The sequence below is a fragment of the Poecilia reticulata genome, chromosome 12, assembly GCF_904066995.2.
Source record: "Poecilia reticulata chromosome 12, P_reticulata-male-v2, whole genome shotgun sequence".
NCBI lineage: Eukaryota > Metazoa > Chordata > Actinopteri > Cyprinodontiformes > Poeciliidae > Poecilia > Poecilia reticulata.
In genome coordinates this window covers 29,439,877-29,452,413 of record NC_088841.1, presented here as the reverse complement: position 1 = coordinate 29,452,413, position 12,537 = coordinate 29,439,877, and the positions used below count along the sequence as shown (strand labels likewise).

The following is a 12,537-nucleotide window of genomic DNA, read 5'->3' as shown; positions in this document are numbered from 1 at the left end:
GCTGCTGCTGCAAACCTCACTGTCATTCAGCTCATCTAGATTTGCTTTTCTACAATCAGTCACTTCTTAGATGTTTCATTAATGGTGATCTGAACTGGTCAGTGTTTGTGGCTCGACTGGAGGATCAACATTTCATTCTGGATGTAAAGATGAGAATCAGAAATAAAACCATCTGAATCTTTACCAACCAAACTGAAACATCTCCATCATTAATTAACTTCATTTGGATTATTTACTCATTTTGTTCATCAGTCAGAAACATTTTAAAAACTGAAAAGGTTCAATAATCTCAAAGTCTGAAATAAGGAAATAATTTATTTATGAGGTCAAACTGTTTGATATTAGAATCTGACATTTAAACAAGTTGTTTTAAAATATTACAACTAAATATTAATGAAACTAAGGATTAAAGTATCAATGAATGATTTCATTGTATAAATAGAGAAAACAAACCTCAGTTTCTTCACTTTACTGACTGAACTCTCCAGGATCTCAGACACATTCTTCACATCAGAATCTCCACCTCTATTTATGTTGATCAGATTTATTTCCAGTTCAGTCAGATGTTGGTTGGACTTCAGAGCTGAAGCCACAACTTCACATTCAGCCTTTTGGATCCTACAGCCAACAAGTCTGTGATGAGAGAAGAAATAAATTCAGTTCTAATGAAATCAATCTGGATCATAAACAGGTAAAATATAATAACAGTGATGTCATCATGATGTCATCATCTGATCAACATCTGATCTTCAGTTTCCTGAGTTTGACCCGACAGAGAGTCTGTGCAGCTCCTGACTACAGTCCAGGTTCTGGTTCTGGTTCTGGTTCTGGTCCAGGCTTCATGTCCTCAGACCTTCAGCTCAGTCAGATGTTGAAGATCTTCTATCATCTGTGAAGGAAAGTTCAGTTTCTCTGCAGCATCAGAGCCTCAAAGGAGCTGCAGCAGCTGATGCAGAGGCTGACTGAGCTGGATGAAGGAAACTACTGGAGATGATGGAGAGGAGGAGGAGCTGCTCACAGCTCTGACTTGGACTAGACCGTTTGGCTCCTTGAGATCTTCCACCAAGCAGGAAGTGAGTTATAAATGAAGTGAGCAGAGCAGGAAGTCCAGCCTGCTGTGGACCTCTGGCCTCTCTGGGTTTGTTTAGCCCATATCTGCTGCTGCAGCATCTAGAATCCTCCTCATCAGTAATAATAGTAGCATATTCTATAGAAACGCGGCTCCCAGCAGCAGATGATTAAATGATGCCTGTGATGGCCAAATCCATGGCCACACTTTGAAGTCTGCCTTGGAGAGGACAGACAAAAGATGGGGGCCAGGGCTCAGAAGGCTTAAATGCTGATTGGACTACACCACTAGTTCCTGCTGGCAGGGGAAATTTGTAGTTTCTTTGTTTAGATAAGTTTTGTATTTAAGTAAATATTAGTATTTAAACTTTAATATTTTTGATTTTCATTTTGAGAGTCTTTAGTTTAGCCAAACTTAGCTGTACTGTTATTTGTTTTTGTGTTTGTAATTGTATTCTGTTTAGTTGCACCTATTGTGTCTTAATTGGTCTGATCAGCCAGTATATAAACCCTTGTGTGTCATTTCTTTGTTAGGTCAGTTATGTTTGCTTGTGCAGCCAGTTTGTTTACATTTTTGCCAGAGTTCAGGTTTGTTTCTTTGACCTCTTTTATGAGCTCAGTTCATCTTTTTGTCCTTTTATAATCTTTGGGTTAAAACAAAAAACCCTATTTTTCTAATTAATATCCTGTGACTCCTCCTGTTTTAACTTGGTCCATCACAATGCCGCAGAGGAAACTGGGAGCAGACCAGACACATGATGCTCCCAGTTGTGGGTGAAGCAGTGAAAGTTCACCAGGAACTAAAGAGGCTGGGATGTGTAAAGAGGTGAAGCTCATGTCTCTGCAGTGGTCTGTCCATCGTCTCAGCGGAACAAAGGTTTGGATGTCAGAAGAAATTGTTGCTAAACTCCTAAAGAGCTGAAGAGCAAAACCCCTGGAGGAGACGGAGCGTTTGGGTCCAGCAGCATCTTCATGGTGAAGCAGTGAAAGTTCTCCAGGAACTAAAGAGGCTGGGATGTCTAAAGAGGCGAAGCTCATATCTCTGCAGGTCTTCATGGAGGACAGCTAACAGCTTCAACAAAGGCTGCAGATGAAGAGTTGATGAGAAAAATGGTTCCAGCTCTGGAACCAGATTCTCAGAGCTTTGGGAGGATCTGAAAGAAACTAGAACTTTTTCTGGAACCAGACAACAATCAACACATTTTGGTCTCAAAGTCAAAGATCCTAAAAGGTGAATTATGGAGCAGCAGCTCAATCAGTGAAGAGGAGATAAAAGTTTAAAACATCTCTCTGGCAGATTGGATCTTGGAGAAAACAAACATTTTCTAGAGTTCAGGGTTTTCTATTCATTCAACCTGAAAACTGATAAAAAGTTAAATATTTTAAAAAATCAAAATGTCTAAAAACCAGAAGCTGCAGCTGTCCTGGATGAACTGAATGTTTAGATGTTTGAATGGCTGAAATCATCAAGAGGATGAAGGAAGTGGTCAAAGGTAAAAAAACATCCAGAATCAACTTGAAGGAAGAAGAAACAGGAGGACAATAGTGCTGAGTCAGCATTCACACAATGAAAACATCTGGACTCACCGAGCCTTTCTGCAGTTCCTCACAGCTAGAACCAGTCTCTGTCGTCCATACTCTGATGTGTTGTACTTCTCAAGGTCCAACTCATCCAGAACCTCTGACATCTGCAGCATGAAGGCCAGAGCTGAACAGTCAGTCTCTGAGAGCTCCTTCCCTGAATCCAGCAGCCATTGGATCTCCTGATAAAATGAGATGTCGTTCATCTCCACCAGACAGTAGAAGATGTTGATGCTTCTGTCAGGAGAGATATCATCAGTGTTCATCTCCTTCAGGTTGGTGATGATTTTCTGAATGGTTTCTGGACTGTTCTCTGTCTGAGCCAGCAGATCTTCTAAGAGTGTCTGGTTGGACTCCACAGTGAGACCATGAAGGAAGCGGACAAACAGGTCCAGGTGGACATTTTCACTGCTGAGAGATTTCTCCATGACTTTCTTCATGAACTCATCTAGAGATTTTTCTATGTATTCTTCTCCCAGGAATGTCTTGATCACCTCTGACCTCCTGCTGGTGAAGCAGTGGAGCATGTAGACGGCAGCCAGAAACTCCTGGATGCTCAGATGAACAAAGGAGTAGACGGAGATGTTGCGCGTTCCTCTCTCCTTTTTAAACATCTGAGTGAAAACTCCTGAGAACAACGCAGCATCTTTGATGTTGATGCCGCACCGTTTGAGGTCTTTGTCATAGAAGATCAGGTTTCCCTCCAGCAGCTGATCTAAAGCCAGACTACCTAGAGACTCAATCAGCTTCTTGTTCTCTAGAGCTTCTTCAGCTCCTTCTTCATACTTTTCCTCCTTGATTGTGAACTGAAGCAACAGGAACTCTATGTACATCTCAGTCAGGGTTTTGGGCAGCTCTCCTCCCTCTCTGGTCTTCATCATTTCCTCCAGAACTTTAGCAGTGATCCAGCAGAAAACTGGGATGTGACACATGATGTGGAGACTTTTTGATTTCTGGATGTGGGCGATGACCCTGCTGGCCTTCTCCTCATCATCTCTGAATATCTTCCTGAAGTACTCCTCCTTCTGGGGGTCAGTGAACCCTCTGACCTTTATGGCCCTGTCAATAGAGTTATCTGGGATCAAACTGGCTGCTGCAGGTCGTGTAGTTATCCAGAGGAGAGCAGTGGGAAGCAGTTTCCCAGTGATGAGGTTTGTCAGCAGAACATCCAGTGAGGTGGATTTTGAAGGGTTAGTCAGGACTGGATTCTTCTTGAAGTCCAGAGGAAGTCGACTTTCATCCAGACCATCAAAGATGAACAGAACCTGAAACTTTTTAAAGCTGCGGATTTCTGCATCTTTAATTTGATCAAAGAAGTGATGAATCAGTTCCACCAAGCTGAAAGTTTCTTCTCTCAAGTTATTCAGCTCTCTGAAAGTGAATGGAAATATGAAGTCGATGTTCTGGTTGGTTCTGCCTTCAGCCCAGTCCAGAGTGAACTTCTGTGTTTAACAGTGTTTTTCCAATGCCAGCTACTCCCATGGTCAGCACTGTTCAGATCCGTTGCTTTCTACCAGGGTTGGGTTTAAAGACGTCTTCCAGGTTTATTTTTGTTCCTTGATTACTGGATGCTGTTTCAATCTGTCTGACCTCATGTTCCTGGTTGACCCCTGCAGTTCCTCCTTCTAAGATGTAGAGCTCTGTGTAAATATCATTCAGAGAGGTTTTCTCTCCACGTATTGCAATGCCTTCACAGATAGATTGGAACATGTCCAGAAGAGACTCTTTGAGGTCATGTTGACATCGATCATCAAAATCTGAACAAAGAGATAAAAACACAAGATGAAACACTTGAAAAAAGGAAGACTCAATTGATTGAATTTTAATTTGATTGTTTCTATATCAGGATGTTTAAAGAAAGAACTCATTCAAATTATAGACCATGAGGAAGATTTCGTTCAGAAGAAACATGAAACATTCAAATCATAAAACATTCAAGTCATGGAGATTTATGGTGCCGCTTTGCTTGTTAATAAATTGACTGGACTACAAACATCATGCTGAACATTCAAAGTGTTTTCACACTAAGAGTCGCCTCCTGCCAATCTACAGGAAAACTTTTCTATAGTTTCTGACCTACAGCCCAGCAGGTGGAGTGCAACCATAATGCTCCATTTATTTTTGTTATAATTAGTCACTGTTGGATGAGTTCACTTCCACCCAGTCATGATTGGTGAAGGGACTAATCTAAATCAGAGGAGTCGGAGGACAAACTCAGCTGGCTGGACAGGGTAGGATCTATGTTGAGAAGACGTTTGATCATTAATCTACTGGCTCTCTGTCCTTTCTTCATCACAGCATCGATGGTGTCCCGGGCCTTGTTTGCTCTGGTTTGGTTCTTTTGAAGAATTTCTTCTTTCTCTGAACGTTTAAAGATGCCATCTACCTCAAGGCCATCAAGGAGCTGATTCAAGATTTCCTCAGTAACTCTCTTCACAAACTCATTGAGAACCTTGAAAAGTATTTTCTCTGCAGACAGAAATCAGAAACATAATTAATTCAAACTGATGTCTGAGAGAAAAACGTGATGAAGATCAACTATTCATGTTGCTCCATCCAGAGATTCAGAGTCTGTTGATCAGCTCCTCAGGTCTAAACCTGTTGTTGTGTTTCTGCCTCATATCTGAGTGACGACCACTGATTCTGTCTACATGAGACCAAATGAAGCTTCTGGTTCATCACTTTCTTTCCTCACTGCAGGAAGAACAATAAAAGAAACACCTTCTAAATATGGAGCTGCACTATTTTAGGAAAAAAGGAAATTATGATATTATTGGTGAATATTGTGATGAAAATATTGACTGATTAACATTTTCATCACTTTTCTTTCTTCATCTCCATCTCTAAACTTTAGCATATCTGACACCAAGTGTTGGAATAAAAGACACAGAATGTCTGACATATATTATTAATAAATGATGTGATTACTGGATAAGTTAATCAGTGTATATAGTAAATATTCCTGAAGTATCAGAGCTGCTGGCCTGTTCTTCACTTCGGTTCCTTTTAGTTTCACCAGAGCTTCACTGAACAGGAAGCATGAAAACAAAGACACTGAGGCTGAGCTTCATCACATGGCAGCAACACAGGCTGTGATTGGTCAGTTTGTTCCTTTAAGATTCTTCATGTCTGCTTCTGATCACTTACCAAAATCCTCTTCCTGTTTCTCTGCCATCTTTTACCTGGAAAACATGAAGATTCATTATGTTTCAGACTTTATTTCATGAATAGTTTATTTTATGCAGTTGGAATGGGAACTATAAATACCCTAAAAGTACTTATTTAAAACACATGAGCACAGACCCCTGAAGAAAAACATAATTATGTAATCATGAAAGCTACAATGTCAGAGCAAACTATTAAAAAACACCTGTGGCATTAAAATACATTTATCACATCTTTCTTTACAAGAAATTACGTTCCTGACTGTTCGTCTGATTTCCTTCAGGTTGAGATGTAAACATCTTCACCTCTTGCTTTTTGCCATCTGACTGTAATGTGTGGCTCCTGCCACCAGGTGGCAGCATCAGCTGCAGAAAGCTCCTCTAGTTTTCTGCTATTCTGGCTTGAAAAGCCCAACTTGGGTTCCCAGATGGCAAAACAACAACTTAACACATTTGCTACAGATTTACTAAAAAACTAAAAGACTCACTGCAGCCATTTGAGTCAAAGGTCAAAATCCTGCCACCAACCCAAAGAGGAAAAGCTGCAGTGATTCTAAAGAGACTCTCAGTTCATTTATATTACATAAACACAGACATTTAGCACTGAACCAAAAATAGATAAAGATTTAACAAGTATATTTATTTACTTCACCAGGAACTTTGATTTGTTTCATTAAAACAAGTTCAGACTAAAGGAGAAAATGAAGGCTGGAAATATCAGTGAAAGATTTCAGTGATTAAAATATAAAACATTTAAACAGTTACTATTAAAAGTAAATTATTACTGTGATTGAACCAATAATTACATAAATATTTGCTAAATTATTTTAAAAACTAGAGCGATGGTTGGAGTGGAGGAAAGTTTTCTTGGTATTAAAGAAACTTTAACATCTGAGCTTTCACAACCAAATCTCAGAGTTTTAGTTAACTTTTTATTTGTAAGGTCAAAATGTCAAAAATATAAAGAAATGAAAAATAAAACAAAACATTTGAACCCAAATGGCCGACTTCCTGCTGGGTGTGTAAATCTGGTCCAATAGTTTTTACAGGTTTTGATGTTTTAACTCTGTTCAGGTCTAAATAACAGCTGTGGATGATTTTAAATACTCTAGGGGGCGCTGTGTTGGTATGTCACCATAATCACTTATTATTGATCAATAATTGATTGAAATATGATCAGCTGTCCTCTGTCACCACAGACTGATTCAATCTACTGATAAAAGCCCAGATAAATCCTCTGATCAATAAATTATTGACTTCATATTGAAATATTTTTCATCCACCAACCAGAACCCAGATATCTCAGCCGGGCCACAAACACTCAGAACCTACTGGTACCAGTTTGACTCCACTATAAAACTGGGAGCAAACTCAGCTGGTTGTCTGAGATACAGATGACAACTCAGAGAAAATCAGAGATCCTGCTTGAAATCAGGAGCTGCAGCTCTGAACCAGAACCAGAACCAGGCCCAGTTCTGGTTCTGTCTAGCAGCTCAAAGAGAGAAAACCCAGTCAGGACTGGAAACCAGTAGAAAGTGGAGTTAAAACTCACCTTAGACAGACCATCTGATAGACAAATTGGCATCACTTTACAATTACAGCCTGGGGCCAAACAAAGTCCATTCGAGGGCCACCATTGGCCCCCGACCCCCACTTTGAGCATCCCTGTTGGAATCTATGAAGCGTGATAGAAACACTGTTTGTGTGGAGAACTCTGCCCCCTGGTGGACTTTAAAGCAGGTCATTCTGCATGTGGATTTAAACTGAACTAAAGTTTAATGTCACTGAAAGCCAAAGGTTGTAGTTATTTTAAAGTTTTTACTTTATTTTCTCTTTATGGCCAGAAAATTTGAGATTATCGTATAAAATACAAGCCCAGGTTTCACTGCTAATTCATGAATATTTAGATGAAAAATGTTTGCAAAATGTCCAGAATGAATCTGTTTTATTGCTACAAAGTTTTAATATGTTAAATTTACCAATAAAATATTTAACCTCCTGAGACCCCGCATCCTCATATGAGGACATTACATTTTTGCTGTTCTGCCCCATGGTACTCAATTTGTAAGAATTTTGACCAATTGTCCTCATCTGGGGGACCTGCCTGCACCACCTAGTGGTCTCATAATGAAATTACACTCATTTGAAAAAAAACAGCATGGCGGGAATGACAGCGAACGTCTTCTACGGCAGCTCCCGACAGAAACATGGACAAGGTAAAAATCCTAATCGAATTTTATGATTGAAACTAGTTTTTTTATGCACAACAATGTCTCTAGCTTCACATAGCATGCTTATTTGATATATTTGAGTAATATTAGCAAGCTACAACGTCTGTAAACATGACGTACTTATTTGAGGACATCAGGTCTAGCTTCAGTGCAAAAACGTAAAATTTTTCCAAGAGCATTTGTGTTTACTTCTAGTCAAAATGTCTAATTTCTAGTCAAAATAAGTCTTATTACACTTAAAATAAGACTCATCCTCCTAAAAGTAACGTGTTTTTAGACAATCACCACTTGTTTCAAGCGAACTTTCACTAAAAAATAAGTAGAATAATTTGCCAGTGGAGCAAGTTTTTATTTCCTATTTCAAGGAAATAAATTGTGCATTTTTATCATTACAGGGAGAATGTCCTTTTCGACAACTGAACGATTGCTAAAAGCAATCAAAAATGACTCTGAGATTGAAGATTTGTCAGGTGGTGAAGAGGATGAAATCGCTCCATGTGAAGCAACTCTGGAGCAACCTGATAATTCTGATTCTGATTATCAACCTGATTCTGCTGACATAAGTGAAGATACTGACAGCGATGCGAGTGAGCCACAACATAAACAGCATCTTGAGAATGATGGTGAGACATAACCTAATTCCCATGTTTTTGCTCTGTAGCACTTTATTTCGTTCAAAATGTTGAGTATTTTGCAAATAAAATGTATTGTATTTTTATTATAAGAACCTGACCAGGATGTGCAAGGTAGCAGGCCAGGACCAAGAAATGGAAATAGAGAGTACTGGAAGTCTGCTCCATTCAACCCTGTCTTAGTCCCATTTCAAGGATCTGATGAACAACAAGACGAGAGAGCAGATATGTCGCCGGTGCAGTACATGGAACAGTACGTTGACATAGAACTGATGAAAGGCCTTGCCGACTGTACAAATTCTATGTCATTAGCTAAAAGTGGGAGATCTCTCTACACATCGGTTGAAGAGATGTACCACTTTTTTGGAGCATCCATCTTGATGTCCTGCATCCCTTACCCACAAATCCGCATGTTCTGGTCCACTAACCTGAAAATCCCTGCTATTAGTGACACAATGAGACGCGACCGATTCTTCAAGCTGAGGAGCCATCTGAAGGTGGTAATTGACGACGACATTCCTGAAGACAGGAAAAAGACAAATTCTGGAAGGTGAGGCCTTTCATGAATCGCATACTCAAAGGCTGCCATGCTCAGGCCCGACCAGAATCCGTCTCAATAGATGAACAGATGATACCATTCACTGGAGCCTGTCCGTTCCGCCAGTATGTGCCGCTAAAGCCAAATCCAGTTGGCATGAAGAATTTTGTCCTGGCAACAGCAGATGGCGTCGTTCTCGACTTTGAAGTTTACCAAGGTTCAAAGGCACTGGCTGCACAGGTGCTGGATGCAGAAGGATTGGGTTTGGGAGCCCTGGTCCTCAAACGCCTGACAAAAACAGTACATCCTGGTACAAAGGTGTACTGCGATAGGTTCTTCACCTCCACATCAGCTGCGGAATCCATGCTGGAGAAGCAGGTATATATTTTATATAGTTTCCCAAGTACTGTTCAGTTTGTTATTATTATTTTTTGCTTTTTCGGTTTCACAGCAGCAAATGATAACATTCATCAATCTGTGTCCATTTGTTGGTCAATTGTTGTGTCAGTCTGGTTCAGGGTGCAGGCTTACCCTGTCTTCTGTCAAGATGGCTGCCATAAAAAAATTGTCCTTGCTACATCACTTTGAGATGATCTAATTGGTTTTGTTTTTAGGTGTACCTAACTGGTACAGTCATGAAGAACAGGATCCCAAAAGCAATGCAGAAGCTTCCAAGTGACAAGATCATGAAGCAGCAAGGCAGAGGTACCTCCGCATCAGTTGTCAGGGGAGATGGGAAACTGAATGTTGTGAAATGGTTTGACAACAAGCCGGTCCTGATGCTCTCTGCTGTCCACGCTAAGGAGCCAGAGGATACCTGCCAGCGGTGGTCCAAGAAGGACAAATGCTACTTAACCATCAGACGACCAAATATTGTACAGGAGTACAATGCAAAGATGGGTGGGGTCGACTTATCAGACAGAATGATGAGCTACTACAGGATGAGCGTGCGAACTAAGAAGTGGACAATTCGCATGCTTATGCACTTTATGGATCTTGCTCTGGCCAACAGCTGGCTGCTGTATCGCAGAGATCATCAAGAACATGGTACCCCAAGAAAGGCTATCTTGACGTTCCTCGCGTTCCGCATGGATGTGGCTCAGGTATTCCTCAACAAGTGTGATGTCACACATGCAGAGGAAGAGAGTGCATGCTGTCCACAACCTGGCCAAAGAGCCCTGGTCACGCCAATCCCCCACATCTCAGCGCGCACAACTTCTGCTGCTCATCTGCCGGAAGTTGCTGATCTCAAGAACCCGATGCGTTGCAGACAACAAGGCTGCGCTGGGAAATCCCGTGTACGCTGTCTGACATGCAATGTGTTCCTTTGCCTGCAAAGTAGGCGCAACTGCTATGAAGCCTTTCACGGAGGCCAGTAGGACTACTTGAATACTTGAATGTTTGTTTGAGTTTACTATGACATGTTCATAATGATGTTTATAAACGTTGCACTTTTCCATGCAAAGCCTTTCACAGAGGCAAGCAGAAATACTTGAATGTTTGTTTGAGTTTACTATGACATGTTCATAATGAAGTTCATAAACTTTGCACTTTTCCATGCAAAAGCTGCACTTTATTTTCACTTTTGTGTTTGTTGGCAATATAAAATAAACTTTTGTACTTTATTAGCCAATGGTGTCTTCATTGTGAAAGTCTGGACAGAAAGCAGCGTAACTGTACATACTGTGAAACACAGATGTAAATAATAACATTGATTGAATGGTCTTATCATCACACAGATAGACCCAATGTCCTCATATGAGGACATTAGGTTTTGAAATAACCACTTATTGTAGAAAGCTAAAATTTCATTTTTAGGCTAATTGGGTCCTTATGATCCCAAATGCCAAGGAAAAAATGTATATGCAAAAACAGACCCACTGTCCTCATATGAGGGCATTGGTTTTGACATAGTTCAAGAGCACATAGAAAGCTAAAATTTAATTTCAACTAAAATTAGGTCATACTAATCCCAAATAGTAAGGAGACATAAAAAATGCACATCAAACAAAAGCCCGGGTCTCAGGAGGTTAAAAGTTCAATTTCATTATTATTTCTTTAATTCCTTTCAAAAAGAAGAATAAAAGTTTGGAGTTTAACTTTCAGACACAGATGATAAAGAATTTAAAAACGTGAAGTTTTGGATTATTTAATGCAAAACGTGTTAAAATAATTATTAACAATATTAACATATTTGATTGTTTCTGATTCCAACACAATACAAACACTTCACTGCCATTAATATGAAAACATTAGAATCTCTCATTCTCAGTTTTAATTTCTATTCTATTTACATTTGTGTCTTTATGAAAAGTATTTATTTGTTAGATGCATATTTAGAAGAATAAAAACCAACCAGAACATGATGAGGCTGAAACAAATCGATGTTCTTCAGTTTAATAAGAACCAAAACCATACAGATGTTTTCAGAAGATGAAGGACAATAAACAGGATGAGAACCAACCAATGATTGACTCCCTGTAGATCAATCAGGTTGATCTTAATCTGCTCCGTGAGACTAGCAGGAATAAAATGGAGATAGAGCAACACCCAGCGGCGACACGCAGTACTGCAGTGGTTAAACAGAACCCAGGTTCGGTTTTATCTGATTTACTACCTTAATTTGAGATATAAACATTTATGAAGCTACTATTTAATCACTGTTTTATACACATTTTCCTATATATTTTTTAAAGTATTCGGTTTGAACTGGAAGCTGATTTGTTCTCTCAAAGAATATATTTATTTTTATTAATTATTTTAATTTCTCATGCAAATGAACAAACCAGAAGCAGATTTATATTTATTTCAGTTCAAACATCAATTCCTCTTCTGCCCTCAAGTTTTACAAATCACTAATGTAACAATGTGAACAGAACAGTGTAGCATGTAAAACATGTAAAATGTCTCATTAAGTTTGATCAATAAAACAACTTATATGTGGTTTAATTTGAAGATTAAAGTCAATTTACTGTTTATTTTACTTCAAATTCTTGTTTCAATCTTGGATAAAGGTCTAAATTAGTAGATTTATTAATATTAACCTAAGCAGTTATTATAGTTACTCATGGCAAAAAGTTGTACTTCAGTTAGAGTGAAACATTTAAACAAAAGTAAAAAGTTTCCAAATGATTCAAGAGTAAAAATCTATTTGGTAAAAAATCGACTGAAGTCCTGATCAGAAGATCATTAAATATTTAAAAATTACATCATTAGACAGAACAAAATATAAACTTATGAAGAGGTTTTGGTATTTTAATGATTAAAATGACAAATGTAACATAAAATAACAAAATCAGACAAAAGAAAACTAAATATTCAGT

General features: G+C 39.1%; 1 protein-coding gene across 1 annotated transcript in view; it reads right to left on the bottom strand.

Annotated features, from left to right (window-relative positions):
• LOC145554009 (NACHT, LRR and PYD domains-containing protein 3-like) overlaps positions 1-12,537 on the bottom strand; it is a 143,207-nt gene that overhangs the window by 91,463 nt on the left and 39,207 nt on the right. The gene's annotated exons all lie outside the window — the stretch shown is intronic.